Source organism: Pollicipes pollicipes, unplaced genomic scaffold (genome assembly GCF_011947565.3).
Source record: "Pollicipes pollicipes isolate AB1234 unplaced genomic scaffold, Ppol_2.1 Scaffold_4881;HRSCAF=5763_pilon_pilon_pilon, whole genome shotgun sequence".
NCBI classification, from domain to species: Eukaryota; Metazoa; Arthropoda; class Thecostraca; order Pollicipedomorpha; family Pollicipedidae; genus Pollicipes; species Pollicipes pollicipes.
In genome coordinates this window covers 11,029,570-11,035,871 of record NW_023596576.1, presented here as the reverse complement: position 1 = coordinate 11,035,871, position 6,302 = coordinate 11,029,570, and positions in this window count along the sequence as shown.

Genomic DNA, 6,302 nt, shown 5'->3' with positions numbered 1-6,302 from the left:
TGCTTCGCATCATGTGTCTTTGACTGCATGGCCTTGAAAAGTTCCTCATGCCCCTTAACAACCCCAAAGTGGTGCGGCAAAAAAGTGTGGGAATTGGGGTTTTTGCTGTAAAAGTTGCATATGTTCCTACACTCCCCATAATACACTCCCTTGATCCGCACCGGAGATTATGCGCACCCGCTAGTGCACCGCATGTTGTGCTGAAGTTGTCTTGTGCGCAGCTCCGCTTCGAGGGAGGTGTTAGGTATGTGGCGAGATGTGTAAAGATCGGGCTAGCGGCTGTGGAGGGGTGTTGAGAGTGGGCAGCGCCCTCCGGTCGCCGAGGCGATTTAGTTACCGTAAGTGTTCCACATTCGTGTGCGGTTTTCAACTGAAATAGCCATCTTGAAGATCGTTCGGTGCAGTTCGCATCCTTGTCCCTCTGAAGACCTAGGGCCTTCCAGCTTCTGTCACTGGCCATGCGGCGACCAAGGCCAATAAGAATATAATTATCGAGTTATTTATACCTGGCGTTCGTGAGCACGATTTTCAGATATAACGATTCGGCAACCGGCTTCCAATCCATGTTGTGCAAGATACAATGACGCAATAAAACAATGACGTATTAAGGAGCATGTTTCCTCGACACACAAGTTTTGCCGTCTAGAGCAGTCTTTTTTCTTTAAAGTATTCCAAAAGTCATAAGTGATTTATCAACATACCTGATGCCTCCTTCAATATCTCCAAATGACGAACATTTTGTTTAACATTGCGTGTGTAATTGTGTATGTTGTGTGTGAATGTCGTTTCATGTAACGTCCAGCTAGGTCGAGCTGTTCCCTTGGGGTCCAAAGCTGGCCTTGTGAGTATCATAGATTTAAACCTTGATGGTGCGTTCAATTTAGCGAAAAGCCGAGGTTTGAGCTCATGGTTATATGGGGAGTAATATCCACAAGTTTCATAGTATGTGTTCATGCATTCAAAAGAGTATGAAAAAATCACGACAATCTTTAACCGTTATGGCTCCCTCAGTGACTGTTCGCACTTCATTTTATTTCACAAGCTAGTAAAATTCTGATCCACGTGTCTTTTGATCTTTAAGACAATCTGATTCAAAAAGAGTTCCGCCCCTGAAAAACGTTTACCTAAGCCACAAAAGCAGCACCAGTAGGTTGACATGACATTTGCATAGCACACACCAGACGAATGACCTCGAAAAGGAATGTAGCATAAATAGTGGGCACTAGGGTGGCACTAGCTGTCGCGATGAAACACGTCTGTTAAGGTCTGGTTTATGACAAACGGCCATCGATTCGTCAATCTTACGCGCAGCCGCACCTTTGCAGGCACGCACCGTTTTGAGAGCCTGCCTTTCGCGAGACGGAAGATGTGGAATTTTTCAGAAATGGAGATATCCCATGGATTGAATCTGACATCAAAGCTAATGTGTCCCAGGACCCCGCCATCCACAGATGGGGAGGGAAGGGGGGAACTCGCCCTTGGCTACCCTGCCGAACTTCTTTCTTTCTACTTCTTTGGTAATTGTGGCACGGGGATGGGTTTGAACAGTGGCAGCATTTTGTCGTCAGTGTGTCAGTCTTAATGCATTCCTTAATTTGATCCCCTCCAGATTTCCTCAAAGAAATGGCCCCGGACCATTACGTCTATGAATCTCGCACAATGTGAAGTAGGTCAAATTAGGCATTCAATAGATTCAAAATCCTGTGAAAAAAGATTCTTGAACACTGGAAACACCAGTCTCCACATGGGGCTGTACGGTATCTTAGGCTCATTTTAGTATTGCCTTGATTTTAGGGAGACAATTAGTCAGGTAGACTCTAAAGGGCCGCACTGCACGGTTGCTTCGGGCGCAGCCATGATATAATGCATCTGACAAACACTGAAAATGTGAAACTCATCAAGGAAAGGTTCGGGGCTCGAGTCCATGATGAGGTTCACATTTTCAGAGTTTGTCAGGCAAACATCATCATCTACCTTCAAAGCGGCCGCACAATATGGTCACTCACGGCCGGAGAATGCATAATATATTTGGAAATATTATTTGGGGCTCCGTGGCTCTTCAGTGAAGTGCTATGACTCGGGAGTGTAGTGTGTTGATAGAACTTGATTGCTGTCCAAAAATGGTTACATAAAACATCCAATGATTTTTCTGAAGCCTCATCACGCAGGGCCCGTTGCACAGTGCTGCTCGCAAAATTGCCTCCGGCCTCAACCAGTTACGACCACCAGCGACAACTGGCGATCTAAACGGGCCTATCTGCCGGCCTGCCCGTCGGCCGAAGACGAAGCGTCCGGCCCGACATGGTCTGACCGTGAACAGCGTCTGTGTGTCTGCCAGATGCGCCAGCTGACCTGACCTAACCTGACCTGACCTCACCCGGCCGTTTGCAGGGTGCCTGTGCGCGGGTCTGTGCGCCGGCTGGGCGGACGCGGACACATTCAGCGCCCAGCTGCGGATGATGTGGTACAGCCTGATGGTGGTCTACATGACGTACGCGCTGATGCCGCTGCCGCTGCGGCTCTGCGTGCTGCTCGGCTCGCTGACAGCCGCCATCCACGTCAGCCTGCTGCTCGTGCTCGCCTCGGTATGCCCCCCCCCCCCCTCCCGATCGCTCGCACACGGCTCGCTGACGCCGCAATCCACGTCAGCCTGCTACTCGTGCTCGCCTCGGTATGCCCCCTCCCCCATCGCTCGCACACGGCTCGATGACCGCTGTCATCCACGTCAGCCTGCTGCTGTGCTCGCCTCGGTAGCCCCCTCCCCATCCCATCCCCCTCGCATACGGTCCCCGGTCAAAAGTCAAATGAAAAAGTCGAACACAAAAGTAAAAAGGGGTAACAGTCGAGTCTGAGAGAGCAGAATTTCAAGTGAAGAGGGATGGAGGTTTAAGTCGAATGCAACAAAATCGAGGACAAATAGTTGGAAGGAGTAAACAGCAACGGGGATTACAGTCGACGTTGATGCAAATCACAAAAACTAAAAAAAGTGGCCAAAGCGATTTAAGAAAGAAAAGTTACCAGGATTTGAGGCCCGGCATCGAATGAGTTGCCTTGCTTCGCATTGCTAGTCTCTGTAATCAGGCCCCACTCTCACCCGACAAACTCTCTCGGGTCGAGATGATGTGGTCTATTTGACACGTACCAGAAGCTCTCCGGTCCATACTAATGTTTTGTCACCTCCCCCCTCCCCCTTCCTCCGCCCCGACTGGACCGACCGCACTAGCCACCGCCATCTCCGCCAGAACCCGTACTGGTAGGCCTGGAACGAGGATATGTCTTCGGCCCGGTCTGTTCCGACGCACGCCTGTCCTCTCTCCTCAGGAGCTGTGGCCGGCCTGGAGCGATGCCATTTCCTTTACCCGGTCTGTTCTGACGCCTGTCCTCTCTCCTCAGGAGCTGTGGCCGGCCTGGAGTGTGGTTGCGCTCGCTGCTGCTGTTCGCCGGGATGAACGTGGCCGGCATGTACACCCGCTTCCTGACCGACCGCAGCCAGCGGGGAGCATACCTAGAGACGCGACGAGCCATCGCCACTGCCCTGCATGCTCAGCAGGAACGACAAGCAGGAGAAGCTGCTACTCTCCAGTGAGGAGCGGCCGTGAGGCTCCCTTCTCCGCAGCCCGCTCTGTCCGACGCCTCGCCCCAGCCAGGCGGATTGCGGAGATTTCATAGCTGATTATGGAATCCCCGCGGCGCAGTGCCGCTCCTTTTTTGTTCGTTTCATTTAGCATGCGTTGCTGATGACGAAGCCGCTATTTTTGTTTCTTTTTGCGTTAGTCTTTCGTGTTCAGATCCCTTTGTTTAGTCAGGTGTTTTATCTTAATATATGGCTCATATATAAATATATATGTCATATGTCATAATGCCATGAAAATGTCAAATGTCATAATGTCAATAATCATGTCATAATGTTAATAACAACATGTCATAAATGGCTCGGCCACTGGCAGGATATAGTAAAACTGAAACTCAATTCTTGCCTGCGTACCCGGTTGTTTTCATCGGGCATCGCTAAATGTTCGTTACTTGGCCTCCTCAGCCACCCCCTCCCCTCCCCCAAATGCAGCTAATTTCTGGACGAGGCTACGAGCCATGTTGCAACCCGACTGAGATCAATCCAGACCACGCAGTGCCATCGAAAGGCCTCCGCAACCTGGTCGGTGTTTGGCAGTCCAACGCGTCTCGCTGACGTCGCAAAACGTCCTGCTGATGCCACAAAACGTCCCGCTGACGTTGCAAAGGTCCTGCTGACGTCACAAAACGTTCCGCTGACGTCGCAAAACGTTCCCCTGACGGCCCAAAACGTCCTGCTGACGTCGCAAAACATCTGCTGACGTCGCTAACGTGCCGCCACAAAACGGCAAGCCGACAGCCGGTGTGTGGACGCGGCGCCACTGCCATCGCCAGCGCCACTGATGACCACCTTCGCCTCTGCCGGTAGTCTTGCCGCGGTTCGTGGCTCTGGAAATGATCAGAGACATCTCGCGGAGTGACCAGGAACCGTCGCCTACGGGCGCACCTGCTGAAGGCCAGTTCCACAAGATTTACATCCACCGCTGCGAAAATGTCAGCATCCTGTTCGCAGACATCGTCGGCTTCACTGGTCAGTGTCCGGGGCATACCCCCTGCGAGCGCCCACCACCGCGCTCCTGGTGGCATAAAAAAACTGGCTCCCCGTGAAGATGAATTACTCGCCCGTGCGACGCCTCAATACATACTGATTCGCCGAGGCCAGACGCTCCCAACAGGGGAGTTCCCCCAAGCGGAATACGTGATGTAGCAAAACCAGGTCTGAGTCTAGAAAGATGACCGTCCAGGCTGTGTAAGCAGGTAGATGGGGGCTAGAGTGCGATGGTTTCACATGCAGTGATTAAAGGATGGTGTCAGTGTCTGCATTGACATGGACCGTTGAAGCTTGAGCGAGATAACGATAGTGAAATTTTACATGGCTCGAATACAAGTGCTTTGTGGATCAGTTTCCGAGACCCGGAAGTCGTTTGCATGATTATATTCACACTGAGAGGCGAAAACACGCCTGGCTTAAGCTTTCATGATAGCAGCAATGATAATGTCATTTAGCCGCAGGCGGAATCATAGCTTGATCCATCATTAAGGGAAATGGATCCACAACGGTTGGGTAACACTGAACTAAGATAATAAGCAATAGAGGTGAGGAGGCGATCGAGCATACAGTACAGAGATACTGGTTTATGCCGGAGGCTGTACTACATTGGATGGGCACCGACCACGTACGTTCGATATCTTCCTGCTCGCATCATTGCTTTCTTTTAACTCCCGCTTTGGGCCGCAGCCAAGGGGTTTCCCATTCTCTTGTTGTTTTTACGGTTCTTTCTTTTTTATCCCGTTTACAAAGCACATGCTACGCCTGTTATTGGTATTTGACTTTCTGCTCTCTTCTATGGAGGGGGGGGGGGGGGGGGTGGGAGAAGGGCAGGATACGCAACTTTGGCCGTACTAACACTGATTCTGAATTAATTCTGGCTTCTGACACGGCTTGCCTTCTGGTGTTGGACGGTCAAGCCGATACCAATCCCGGTGCGTCCACTTCTCATCCCGCTGATGACCAGTGACGGATATCGAAACCGACCCTGGCATTGCAGCCGCCATTTTTGACACCGCCGCTGACTTCCGCTCGTCTCTGACGCACGGTAATGCTTCTGCTCAGCGAAAGTCTGCTCCCCTGACGACCCTTTTAACGACGCCGACCCTTTTAACGACGACCCTTTTAACCCACACTTTTAACTACGCCTCCGAACCCATTCTCGATTCTCTCAGCTCGTGCCTGGCGGTTCTACTCACATTCAACGAGATAAACAGCACTGACATTCTGAGGACCTTGTACGAACTTGTTGGATGGTTCCAATGAATTATATGTGTTGCTCGGCGGGGCCAATGTTTACAATCCAGTTTCAAATCGCGGCTCACACACGGGATTAACCACCGATATCGCATAATCGAAGACTTGATTGGCATGAGTTGGCCCTTGGTACAAAGGTGATATACGCATTTTTATTGTCGCACAACAGGTTCTCAGCCATCGATCTTCCGTTTTGTCTGGCTCTGATCGGCACTTTGGTTGAACGGCTGACTCAGATAGCTATAGCGATTATCAATATCCGATCGGAACGCATACAAACTTTATCCTCACTAATGGCCCCGCTTCTAACTCGGTACCGCGGCGCAGCTCGTGGGAAGAAAACTGGTCACACGTGTCACGAAATAATGAGTCGTGGATCACGAGTATTTCGCACCCCCAGAACAGGAAAAGGAGACAAACCAGTGCC